Below are 13932 nucleotides of genomic sequence, written 5' to 3'. Positions count from 1 at the left end.
CCCTAAACAGTGTCGCGATCTAATTCTATCCGCTCCGGTACGTGTAATTAACTTTTTTTTCTCTGCTAGGAGAAGGACGGGCAAGGCCAACCCGAGCTGGGGCGATTGGTAATTAACATTTTTTTACATAAAACCATTTCCACGTTTGTATTGAATTTCAAGTTGTTCAGGTCACTGTGTTCGTAATCTTGACTAAACATTCCCTGGCTGTAGTTTTTTATACAGTATCATCTTTATTAAAATTTCTGATATTTTTGGACATAGTATAGCAACTCGACTCTTTTCGATTTGAGTGAAACTTGAGTTATTAGATATGTTTACACAGGTCAAGAGAACTTTACGAATTAAGGCTGAAATTTTCAAACAGTCTCGGTGTTTTTGTATATTTTTCCTTCCTAAATGGGCTTTTCACCGCTACCAAAACAGTTGATCTATTGTGATTTTATCCGGATTTCTACTGTATGCCGCACTTCTATTATTAGCAATACCACTATTGAGAGTATGTAATACGCTTACTATGTATCCGTACTTTACCCTTCCCATTGCGCCAACTGCTCTACTGCACCAGCCTTGTTTCTCTTTCCAAGTATCACCAATTATATTTCAACTATGTGTCTTTGTGTGTTTTATCATAAGAAGGACTTTTTTAAACAAGAATAAAGTGACAAGGAAGAAGAATACTATCGATTGTAACGTGTATATCTCTTTGCTTGAATTCTCGGCCCACCGACAAACAAAATTACTAACAATCCTTGTTATTCAATTATACCCAAAAATAAACAAATTGTGAATTCAAAATTGAAATTGCTCCGTACTTTTGTTTTTTTTTTTCGTTTATGGAATAAAGTTCGAAGGATGGCTGAAAAATAGTAAGCTAAAACGTAAACTATATGGCGTAAGTGTTTCATTATATCTCACCGGAAAAAAATCAATTAAAATACGAGTAGGGGGATTAGGGGCATAATGAGCACACGGGAAATGGGCGAAATGAGCACCCCTCTTTTATGCGAAACTACGCATTTTTCAATACAATATAGTATGTGGAACTCTTCCGTAGTTACTACAGTATTCCTTTATGTAGAACAAAAGTGCTTTGTCTGTTCAAAATATGGAAATATATTGAAAAATCAACTTGGTTCCGGGTTGTTGGAAAAATTATTATTATTGCGCACTACAAAATAAGCTTCTACGGTCGTTTGAATGGCTCTATCAAATATGTAGATACATTAATATGACGTATGGGTCGTACCCCAAATTTCACCATCGTTGAAGTTTTGATTTTAAGCTATAATTAGTGTTAAAATCTCATATTAACTTTAACTAATTCTATAGGGGCGAAATGGTCACCTTTAGGTGGGGTGAAATGAACACACCTTGTCACATAAGTTTACCTGAAATTCATCTCAGTAGACTTATGAGTTTGTCTGTTTCCATAGTCATTGTTTGTTTACAGTGATGGTGCGAACATATATTAGAAAATCTTTGAGACCGAATCGGTCAGAAAAAGGGACTGCAGGCAAAATTGGCCAACATAAGGCGCGACGGGACATTCACGAAACAAGCCGCCAAGTATCACGCCATCTCACGACAAACGTTGGCCTATTAGTTGTACTTCTACACAGTTTCAAGATATGTTCTATAAGAGTCCTAATTATACCCCGTGGGTGCTCATTATGTCCCAGTGGGGAGCTCATTATTCCCCACGCATCGACTGATTGCTAGTTTTTGATGCATGAATCTAATTTGTGTTTTTCACCATTATACGATAAACTTTTTAATTTGTGAATAGTGTACCTTTAATTATAAATAGTTAATTCAAGTTTTGCACTGAAGACAGCATAAAATTTTTGTCGTTTTCCATGCTTAAATCAGTAACCAAGTTAGGGTGCTCATTAGGCCCCTATTCCCCCTAAATCAAAGTTTTTTCACATAAGATTGCCAACAACCTTGCCGAAAATTTCAGTTGGATTTGGAAAGTAATAAAATTAATCAATTTTTTATCTCACGTTTGGAAATTAATCAAAAATATGTTTTCACTAGAAATTTCCCCTTTGTCGAAGCTTCTTAATGGCACTGCAAACGCTGACGATCACGTTTTTCACGATTTAACGGGTGACAACTGAAAATTTGGAGTTATTTTAGGCATTCTTACTCCACAATAAACACGCTCAAAGAGAAATGAAAGTTTGTATATGTAAGCTCTCCCTCCTCTTTATACCAGTATATTTTCAAATGTTCAATTTTTTTAATTCATAACTAATGTATCTTCATAAGGGGCCATCCACATACCACGTGGACTGATTTTTAACGAGTTTCCGTTACACAACCGCAGGACGTATAACTCGGCCATACTTAGTAGCTATTTTGTATAGCTTGCACACCATTTGCACGACATGCATTTACTCAGTAGAGAGTATTGTTCGGTGGCTGACTTTTGTTTTCATTACTCTCACGTCACAGCAAGATTTACTGCATCAGTAAGAGATCGAAAGGCGCCAGTCTGCTGCTGTCTCTAGCAAACGGCAACATATCGATGTTTGGGTCCGTCAAGAAGTATTTATGATTTTTTTAATTTTTATTGATTATAATGCCAGTCAAGCTATTTTTATTTCTGTTGCAAGCAGTAAATATGGTGTTGACGATTGAAAAATGTTATTATTGGGAAAATAGTTAATTAAAAATTTTCGAAAAGTATAGTCCAGCAGGTGGGATCCCACATTTACTGCTTGGAATATATTTCAAAATAGCTTGCATAACTTGCATTATAGTCAGTGAAAATAAGGCAGACAAATTTTTTTATGAAAATAAGGCAGACAAATTTTTTTATAGAAACTAGCTGACCCGGTAAACTTTGTCCCGCTCGCGTTCTGTTTGCTAGAAGCAGGGAGTCGCCATCTTTAATTTCAAAATGGAGTCCAGGGTCGATTTTTAACATACTAGTATTGAGTGATGGTTGGTTAACGGCTGGGCAAGGCGTACCAGCAGTACATTCGTACTAATTGGCATAAAATAGACCCCAGTGTGGTCCATAGCATAATGCCCAGCAACTCCTATCCCTACCTCCACGTGGTACCGACTGAAAAACGAGCAACCAAGGGAAGATCGGTGAACCGGTGGGAACTTGGTCGTATGTTGACAGAGAAGGGAGAGCTGTTCTTTTTGGAGAGCAGCTTGCCTGAGCGTCTGTTCCCCAGGTTAGGGGCGGCTCAAACAGCGACTGATCCGGTAGGGACGGCTGAACTATAAAATGCGGTGTCTCGTCAGCTACACCCAAGACGGCAGCCCCGTCGCGAGACTAGGCACCGCAGCCCTAGTAAGGCAGCATGCTGAAATAAACTTACTACGAACAATGCAGAGAATGATACGAATCAGAACAATCGGTATAGACCTAGGCAAACGAAAAAGGACAACGATTGGAAACTTGGCACTTGGAATGTTAGGACTCTGCTCGAACCGGCACGCGCGGACATCTTGGCCAGAGAGCTACGGTAGGCAAAAGTGGAGATAGCTGCCATACAAGAGGTGCGTTGGGCTAAAACCGGAGAACGTGAATTCCGGGCGGTTGATCCGACCGCGGGCACTTCTTTCAAGTATCACATATACTACAGTGGCGGCGATAGAGTGGAACGGGGCGTCGGTTTCGTACTACTTGGAAACCAAATGAAGCGTGTTATTAGGTATTGAGGATCAAGGGCAGATTCTTCAATTACAGCCTTATTAACGTGTACGCGCCGACAAACGATGACGTAAAGGAGGAGTTCTATGAGTTCCTTGAGAAAACGTATGGAGAGTGCCCACAGCACGATATAAAGATCGTCAACGGAGCTACGAACGCACAAGTCGGACGAGAGGAGTTCTTTCGTCCCTTTATTTGCAGGGAAAGCCTTCACTCTACCACCACCGACAACGGCTTAAGGTTAGTGAACTTCGCCACGGCCAGGGGAATGGTACCCATTTTGCACGTCTGAACATTCGGAAGCACACCTGGAGACACCCCAATGCAGAAGCCTACTCCCAGATCAACCACATGCGGATCGACGGCCGGCATTTTTCAGACGTCAAAGATGTGCGGTCCTTTCGAGGGCCAAACATCGACTCGGATCACTATCTCGTGGTAGGCAAGATTCGCGCCCGATTGCTTAACATTTTGAAATCGAGATCGGCAAGGAAGGTACGTCCAGAGGTTATCAGCGGAAGGAGTTGCTGATGAGTATACTCGAAAAGTTGATAGACGGATCGGTTAACCAGCTGGAGTGGACCCGAACGAGCAGTGGAAGCACATCCATGATGCGGTCAGCAAAACAATGCGAGAAGTGATAGGCATAACAACGGGAACCACGCGTAGTGGGTGGGTGGTTCGATGCTGAGTGTCTAGAGGTGACGGAGGGTTCTTCTCCGCCTACGCCAACACTTTAGTAGCAGCTAATCGTGCAACGCGTCACATGCGGGAATACCGGGGGCTTTATCGCCGTATAAATTGCTTCACCAGGCCCGACAAGAGGAGCTTCTATAGAACGATCAACGGAATCAAGAAACGGACCGTGCCAGTACCATGTGCAATGACAGAGAGGGGAACCTGATTACCGATTTATCGCAGGTGGCCAGGCGTTGGAAGCAACATTTTGAAGTGGTGTTGAACGGTGAGGAAGGTAGGAGAGTCGTCGAGGGGAACAGGCTAGAAATTGGGGAGGACCCACCAACATTGGACGAGGTTAGGAATAATTGCAAAGAGCTAAAGAACCACAAAGCCGCTGGGAAGGACGGCTTACCGGCCGAACTTTTCAAAGTTGGAGCGAGCGGCTGTGTAGTGCAATTCACCAGATTATCCTAAGGGTATGGTCTGAGGAACAACTACGGACTGGTTGGAAGAACTCATATGCCTTATCTACAAGAAGGGACATAGGCTCGACTGTAGTAATTATCGAGGCATAATCCTCCTCAATTCTGCTTACAAAATTCTCTCCCGTACCCTGTTCCTTTGACTGGGACCGTTGCAGGAAGCCTTTGTTGGAGAATACCAATGCGGTTTTCGAGTGGGGCGATCTACAACAGACCAGATGTTTACCTTGAGATAAATTATTGACAAGTTTGGGAACACAACTTGCAAACGCATCATCTGTTCATTGACTTTAAGGCGGCGTACGACACAGTGAAACGCAACGAGCATTGGCAAATAATGCTAGAACATGGTTTCCCAACAAAACTAATTAAACTGTAACGTGCGACAGCGGGCGAATTTTCGGACGCGTTTGTGACGTTAGATGGTCTGAAGCAAGGTGACGGGCTCTCGAACTTACTGTTCAACATAGCTTTGGAAGGTGCAATACGAAGGGCAGGTGTGCAGAGGAGCGGCACCATCATCACTAAGTCTCACATACTCCTGGGCTTCGCGGACGACATTGATATATTTAGTATTAACCGTAGAGCAGTTGAGGAGGCCTTTACGGCTCTCAAAAGGAAAGCTGCGAGAATTGGACTTATCATTAACACTAGAGAGCGTGGTAGTTCTGCGGGTGTTGGTGCTGCGGTAGAGATAGATGGGGATACTTTCGAAGTGGTCGATGATTTTGTTTATCTTGGTACTCTCGTGACATGTGACAACGAGGTGAGCCGCGAGACGAAGAGGCGGATTGCGGCGGCGAATAGGGCTTATTCCGGATTGCGTAGCCAGCTTAAGTCCCGTAGCCTACAGATTCGTACGAAATTTGCGCTCTATAGGACTCTGAACCTCCCGGTGGCGCTCTACGGACATGAATCATGGACGTGAAAGGAGGTCGATCGACGAGCGCTTGGGGCCTTCGAGCGTAGAATCCTGCGATCAATACTCAGAGGCAAACTACAGAATGGGGTGTAGCGCAGGCGCATGAATCACGAGCTGTACGAAGTATACAAACACGCTGATATTGTCAAGCTGATGAAACACGGCAAGTTACAGTGGGCTGGCCATGTAGTACGGATGGCGGATGAGCGATCGGCAAAGATAATATTTAGCAGAGAACCGGATAGAGGCCGACGACTTCGAGGCAGACGATCTGTCGATCTGTCGCCATAAAAGTAAAGTAAGTATTTATTTTCAGGCATTTGCAGCCAACTTTAAATCAATAAATTTAGCAAATTAAGAAATAATTACTTGTATATTGATACAAGTTACTTCACCGTTTAGCGCAAGCGGTCGAATGGTAAACAAAGAGCTGTCAAAACTTGGCATGGCCAAAATACCAGCATATGTCGGCTATGCCTTAAACTACTATTTCAACTTTTTTCCACTTGTTAAAGTATAAAAACTGCTTTTATGGTATCTTATTAATGTATCTACAACAATGAATTGTTTCAAAAGCATACATATTTGTTACAATAGCTTTCGAAAGTTGACCTGAGTATTACCACTTCCTCTTGACTTTGAGTCGACTCAGGCATGATTTTAAATATGTGTGAACTAAATCCAAAATAATGCTACCTAGAGTCAATACTTTGCCTAAAATTATATTGTAGTATGCTTCTTAGGTATGTTACTTCAATAATGTATACATTGTTTTCTAATATTCATTGAATTTATCAAATAAAATGCGTTCACGGGTGAGCCAAAATACCCCCGTTACCCTTGATAAGTTATTATTCATAACCTTTATATTGGAACATTTTGTTTGAAAGAATCCGTTGAATAACATTTTATTCAGAAATTCAGAGAGTATTGCATTTTACTTAGTCATACCAGGCACAATCATAATAGCGCGCGAAACCGTCAATGAACTGGCCACTTTGCTATTAGGTTTGTGATGATAGGTTTGCTATTGAATAACATGTACCTATATTATTTTCGAAAAAATGTAAATTATTTTTGAACGCAGATTGTGTTAACTTATTGGAATCTTTTGAGCCTATTCGCAGTTATTCTTAGTCCTGACGTAAGAACTGCTTGATAAATTTCAATACTGGTAAAGTGACATGCATTAAAAATCTTAGGAATTTACAAAAATAATGCAGTTAGGCATGCGAACCCAAATATGCTAACATAAATATTATAGTGCTCAATTAGAATTCATAATTTTACCGTTTTGCGCATGTTGAAAACATATGATTTTGTAATACCTTCAAACAAACAGTATTTTATTACAAATACAACATACGAAACCAGAGCATGGTTGACAACGCTTCAACTTTATGGGCCTTCAATGGACTGGAACATAAACTTCTTCGCTCGTTAGTAAGTGATTGAAAGTTTTCGTTTGATGCAAGCATCGTTGACTATTGCCATGCCTGTCATCACAATATTTTAGCTAGTGTCATTTGATAAGTTCAGCTATAAAGAAACTTTCCAGGAGAAAACTTTTCTCTAGTCAACAGTCCGTAAATACTTAGCTCTCTAATTCCTTTATAGAACGAGACGTTGCCAGCATATATTCGTCAATTTGCATTAAATTTATATAACCAAGCAAAATTCATCCCACGTAGATGAACCCCATCTTGCCCTTACAGCATCGTTGGACCATTTTACAGTTCATTAATCTTTCGCTTACTGCTCTCCATTGGTTTCACCTGTGCATTGCTCCTATCCCTTCATCCACGAGAAAGGACGAACCAAAATCACCGCACTCTCGGCGACATTCCAACCAGTGCACATGACTTGTAGTGAGAGCGTTCCACCTTTTGAGTCGTTAAAATCTGAATTGGAACGGCATTGCAGTAGCTTCAACGAAATAGGCAGCCAAACTCCGCAAGGTTGCAATCGAACACAATAAAATGCGGTACTAAAAATTGGTTGCTACTCGTTAAAATGCACACCCGCACCACTCTGGGTCCTTTATGTGTGGGAAAATTAGTTGGAAATCCAAAAACTTGGTTTCTCGGTTGAGACAAACAAAAAAAGTTCTATTCTTTATAACAAAATTACATAAACAACATCAACATTTATGCAATATCAACCTGTTTCCAATCGAACCTTGCGATAGCCTTTCGAACACGATCCAATACCCCTTCGGTGGCGTGATCTGATTCTTTCCGTCAGCGCTACAGCCAAAACCGGTAAACATTTTGTGTTGTGAAACAGAATAAAGGGGGACAAACCGAAACTTACGGCTAATTCAGTTTAAGCTTGGTTGCTGCAAATAATACTGGTACCGTTGGTCGGAACGACCAAAAACCGGCAGGGCAACAGGTGCGGGCGACCCGGGAGGTGCTCACAGCACAATTCGCTCTCACCGCAATACGGTGCCGGTTCACTGGACCGTCGTCATCGTTCAGAACACAGACGAACGCGCGGGGTAGCAATGCACCATTGGCTATTTGGTTTCACCTTTTTCCTGATCGTTTGCCGTGCAGTACACGAGCCTTGCACTCGCTCGCCTCTGCTGCCACCTTTTCTGGTTCAGGCGATTTGATGAGCTCCAATTTTTATGCCACTGCTAACTTATATAGCTATTAAGCCATTTTCAGCTTCAAACACGCCGATGGAAGCTCGGTGCTTGGTGTGCGCGGAGATGGTTGGGTGCAAAGCATTTTCCGAAACGGTTGCGGAGCAATTTTGTGCATTGGTTTGGAAAGAATTACCCCGTATTTCTACCTGATTTGACTCCCGTTGCTGTAGAAGCGTAGTTAGGGGAACAAGTTCATTCTGAAACAAAAACTTGTACCGGGTTTCATTTGCATGGATGTTTCAGAGCTATGTAACAGAGTTATTTCATACGGGATGAACTGTCTTTCTTCGAATTAGTCGTTTCCAATTTAAATTAAGATTCAAATGTTTTCCACCACAGCACATGATTATATTGATGATTGTCTGTACTTCCCATAAATGCATAACAGTCCCATGTGAATTTTCATCACATTTAAGATAAACCTCAGGAACTTCTTTACATTACTTGTACTCTCGAAAAATCACAAGAAAAAGTTATTTTGGTTGCTAAAATGATGAAAAAAAATATAAAATTTGGTTAGTTCCATGCTCCTTCAATTTTATTCTAAACTGAGTAACATCTACTCTGTTTTATATTTCTATGCTAAATGTCAAAAACTGAGTAACACTGATTGTTTGAGCTGAGTAATATTTACTCAGATTCTCTCCAGAGTCGTATTTACCCATTTTTGCGTAATATGAGCGAATGTCAAAAATTTTCAAGTAGTAAAAGTAGTATATATTCTGATGCTAATATTCGACGTTTTATCAGTTATTTTTAAAGTGTTACTCTAAGTTGTAAATTAGTTCGAGCCCGAACCACTGACGGCGTCGAAGATTTTTAAAAGCACCTGGCATCTCTCGGGAAAGAGCAACCCGGCTTGATTGGAAGGCCTTTCGAAACAGGTCGAATGTTCGTTGTCGTTACCAGGTAGATTTCCTTCGATGTACCAGATTGGAATCAATGTTTGGAATCACAATTCCTACAGATTTGCACATGATTACGGACTTCATGTCAAGTACCTTATATAAAAGATTGAACAACTGTTAACCGCATCGCTGCTGTTTTAAAAGAAGCCGCCAAGGCAGAAGATGTTGAAGTTGTTTGGACTATGTTCATTGGACTACTTTTTATCATTTATGAATAAACAGTTGATGATTTGCGTTTAATTGATGGTTTTTCATTTCAAATGATATCTGAAATAATTCATTCAAAAATATTTAAATTACAAAAGTGGGTAACTTTCACTCAGTTTCGTTGATTTGTGATAAAGAGCAACAGAGTAAAATTTAATTAGTTTCTGACAAATAGACATGTTACCCAGAAGTGAGTAATAGCACAAATACTCTATTTAGAGTCCACTTTTAACGAAACAGAGTGATATTTAACTCAGTTTAGAGTTAAATTAAATGAGCGTGTGATACAACTAAACGCGAAACAGGCTCAGCGCTAAAAATAATTAGCAGAAAATTATAGTAACTTCCATTAAAACACCAATTGCAATGTACTAATCGGAACCTTATTGCAGATACTATTCTGCCAAATATAAAGTATTTGTTCCACTATTAATCTCATTGGCCATCGTTCACGAAGAATGCACGGATTAAACTCCAGATTTACACGAAATCATTGAACAAATAAACAAAATATGATAACATGCTCTCATGGAGTCGCCCAGCAATGGAAATCTAATAAACTGAGCTAGTTTTACCCTGAGTTTTGTAACACAAACCATTTTTCACAAAGCTCCTATACACATCTCAAAACTTGAATCACTGCTCAATTATTCATCTCAAGATGCTTCATCACACTGTTAATCACTTTGAGCATAAATGTAGCCGCATTCGGTCGTACGTTTACGCGCAAAATTGGTAATCTACTAACCACTGCAGAGTTGTCGATTAAGTCAGTTATGTCGGAATAATTCAACATTTTCAGTATGATTTTTTCGTATTAACATAAAATGATTTGACAACTTTTGATTATATTCAACGCAGTGATAACAGAAAAAAATACATACAGTTGAAATTTAAAATATGTAAAAATTCATCTCTTATATTTCTGCTATTTAAAGCTTGTTTTTGGAAATTTGAGGTGAACATTTTGAAGATTAAAGTATTCTTATAGTGTAGTGAGTGATTTTGTTTGGTGATTAATACAAAATGTAGTTCGCAAATGATGAAAAAATCTTTGGTTGGCTGCTGAACGAATCCCATTGTAGCCGCATAGAGCAATGCGTGGATTTTGTTTTCTTAGGTAGATGATTGAAATAAAAGAGTTTCTAAATGTAGATGCCCGACTATAACTACAAATTTAGAGATTATAAGGTAAAAGATTTTACCTTGGATAAATGCATGTTTTGAATTTTTGTTTTTGATTGAATCAATAAGAAGGAAAAAATGCAGCGGTTTACCTGCGTCTACTGCGATTTACTCAGTTGCACGTTTTTGGCAGTGTGACTCTTATGCGTTTATGGGTAGTGTACTGCCGCTCATAGCAAGTCCGTCCCATTTGCGTTTTCGTGCTGATGAGAAAACAGCAATTAAAACTCGTAACGCTTTGAGAGAAATATTGCACTCTTATGCTGTTTTAAACAAGACCATCGACAGAAATTGTTACTACAATGTCAATTGAATACTTAAGCATTATAACCCGTTCATAAACACCAAAATTCGATTGAATTATGTTGCAAACCATAAGCTGGGACCAATATGCGATTACTTTTTCGATACCTAGCATGGTAGCAAACCAGTCCCATAGCCACCTACGACTGGTGATGAAAAGCAAACTACTGCATTGCGACTCCGGTGATAGCTTGCATTTGAAACAAATCAGCTGCTGGACGATCACCTTCTCGCGTGCTTCCACAGAATCAGTAAACGATTTTGTAGTGAGAAATGTATTACAATATGGTTGTATAACTTGCCCGCTTGTTTTTTCATCTGTATGAACTGGCGATCACACGCATACCGCATATTCCAAAATGCTCCGAACCAGCGAGCAAAACAGCGCCTTGGGAGCATAAATGTCGTTGAAGTCTTTGGTGGTACGTCGATTAAATCCTAGTGTTGCGAACGCTTTAGCGGTTGTGATAGAGATGTGCTCGTCGAACTTGAGTTTACTATCAACGACGGCTCCAAGATCTCGGATAGAAGCAACGCGCTGCAAGGTCTTTATTCCAATAGAGTAATCGAAATCGATTCTAGTTTGCCGGCGGTAAAATGTTATGGATTTACATTTCTCGATTTTTAATTCCATCCCGTTTTCGAGGCACCAACGTTATAGCTCATTTATATCCGCCTGTAGTACAAAACAATCGAGGTGAGTCTTCACGATAAATTTTTAAATAGTCAGCGTACAGAAATTTATCACATTTCAAACGAGAGCACAGATCGTTGATGGACAATATATATATATATATATATATATATATATATATATATATATATATATATATATATATATATATATATATATATATATATATATATATATATATATATATATATATATATATATATATATATATATATGTGAGCGGATCTAGGACACTACCTTGTGGAACGCCAGATGCGATGGAGAAGATGCGAGAATGCGAGCCGTTGACGTTGACGAAAGCATTTCGCTCTGTCAAATAGAAGCGCAGCCAATCCGTAATCCAGCATAGAAAACCCAAGTAATTAAGTTTAGCTATAGCAATTATGTGGCACTTTGTCAAAGACCTTTGCGAAGTCAAAAGATATGGTGTCGATCTGTTGTCTGTTCTCCATTTCATTTGAAAGGAAACTGGTAAACGTCATGAGATACGTAGTTGTTGACTGTTTCTTTACAAATCCGTGTTGAGACTCTGATATCAATGGTAGAGAAGCAGCGTAGAGTACGTCGTGGACTAATCCCTGAAGGACTTTCGCCAGGCCAGGAGGGATTTTGTTTAGCAGTCGTTTCCATACGAGCAATGTAATTACGAAACGCCACAGTTTGACATTCGCTGTAATGGGACTCAATTGCACGAGGGCTCTCACGGTTTTCGGCTGTTCGTGCACGAAAATAACGCTTTCGGTGTTTTCGAACAACTTTACGAAAGTGTTGCAGTCTATGAGCGCCTCCTATGAACGTTACGTAATTCATGGATGCCGCCTTTTTACTTTTCCTTGATTTTACAAAACTCAAGTATGAACACTTAACGATTTGTATGAGGTTTTGGTGAACAGCACTCAATAGTAATTATTTTCTTTGATGTTGATGAGCATTAAACATAGCCATATAACAAACTATGTAAATAAAGTTAGCGATTAGCGAAATTTTTTTTAGCGGAGCCTACCGCTGGTGTCAAAAACAAAACCTAACGACTGAACCGCAAACGAACGAGTGTGAAAGTCCTGCAGTGTTTAAAAACCGCAAGTTTCAGTTCACTCGTTGAATCTCCCCACATTGCATGGAGAGGAGATCCTTTCAACGCCCGTGATGTTGTGGTTGTTTTGCACATAGGCCGATACTGTAACCGCAATTCGTAACACAATGACATGGGTAACGTTAATGGAACATAAAACAATCCTTCTCAGGACAGAACAAGCTATTCACGGTCATCGGTTTGGTATATGAGTATGTGTGCCTGAAATAATGCTTAGCAGAACAGTTCGCGGTTATTAGCGAAATTGTACGTGCCTAATCGTACAAACAAATAAATTCAAACGTTGTTTGACGCTGATAAAATAATGGTAGAAGGTATATAACATATGTATTTTTTTTTTTTTTTTTTGGTAATTGTTCCAATTTTCAATATGTATTAAATATATAATTGCTCTACCTTCCTAAAAGAAAAGCATAAATTATAACAGCAATCAAATGTATATATGTACAATATTATTGTCTGCAAAGGATGCTACAACAAGCTTACGGACGACACACTGGAGCCATCAAAGCATCTATCGTTTGACCAGTTTACCTAATTGTTATTACACCCAACGGAGTAATATCGCTTGCAGGCAGCGGTAATCCTGCCGAACATCTGACAGCTATCTTCCAGTAGAAACAACAATACGAACGCATAAAGTTTTAACCAAACCTGGCAGCTTGCCATTCTTCTTACAGCATCGCATCCGGCGCTGCCCCGGTTGACGGCTTAGGGAAATTGAGCATGAAAAGTCAACAGAAATTAGTTCATCTACATATATCGGAGCATGTTGCCACTGCAGAACTTTGAATATTGCTTAATGCCGGCGGGCAGATTTCAGGCTCGTAGCCAGCTGCAAAATGTTAGTAATCATTTCGGGAATTCGTGTGAAGTAGTCTACCAGAATCCCTCCTGGCCTGGTATTGGAAATCCGGTCCACATACCTACTGTGTTTTAGGTGAAAATATCAACGGTGTCGTTCGGTTGTTTGGGGAAACATTGAAAACATGCCGAATATTGCACCGCGCTTTGACACCAACTGATTTTTTTCCCTTCTGCTTATCGCTCCGGGATGGCCTTATTTCGTGTCAAAATATTTGCAAATCAACTATCAGCAGAAGCGACGGGACCATCTGGGTCGGTCGC

The sequence above is a fragment of the Wyeomyia smithii genome, chromosome 1 (genome assembly GCF_029784165.1).
Source record: "Wyeomyia smithii strain HCP4-BCI-WySm-NY-G18 chromosome 1, ASM2978416v1, whole genome shotgun sequence".
Taxonomy (NCBI): Eukaryota; Metazoa; Arthropoda; class Insecta; order Diptera; family Culicidae; genus Wyeomyia; species Wyeomyia smithii.
Note: the sequence above shows the minus strand (reverse complement) of the source record.